The following is a 212-nucleotide window of genomic DNA, read 5'->3' as shown; positions in this document are numbered from 1 at the left end:
AAGCAAACGCAAACACACACGTACACGCACGCACACACATGCGCACACGCACACACAAACACGCACGCACACGCAAACACACACGCACACACACAAGCAAACGCAAACATACACGTACACGCAAACACACACACGCAAACACACACACGCAAATGTGCACACAAACACGCGCACACGCAAACACACACGCAAACACAAGTACACGCAAACAC

The 212-nt window shown here is 51.4% G+C and overlaps 1 protein-coding gene across 1 annotated transcript in view; it reads right to left on the bottom strand.

Annotated features, from left to right (window-relative positions):
* akap9 (A kinase (PRKA) anchor protein 9) overlaps positions 1 to 212 on the bottom strand; it is a 116,749-nt gene that overhangs the window by 10,286 nt on the left and 106,251 nt on the right. The gene's annotated exons all lie outside the window — the stretch shown is intronic.

This window comes from Sinocyclocheilus anshuiensis, unplaced genomic scaffold, assembly GCF_001515605.1.
Source record: "Sinocyclocheilus anshuiensis isolate Anshui unplaced genomic scaffold, SAMN03320099.WGS_v1.1 scaffold2100, whole genome shotgun sequence".
NCBI lineage: Eukaryota > Metazoa > Chordata > Actinopteri > Cypriniformes > Cyprinidae > Sinocyclocheilus > Sinocyclocheilus anshuiensis.
The sequence above is the reverse complement of the archived record's forward strand: the minus strand, read 5'-3'. Positions and strand labels throughout refer to the sequence as shown.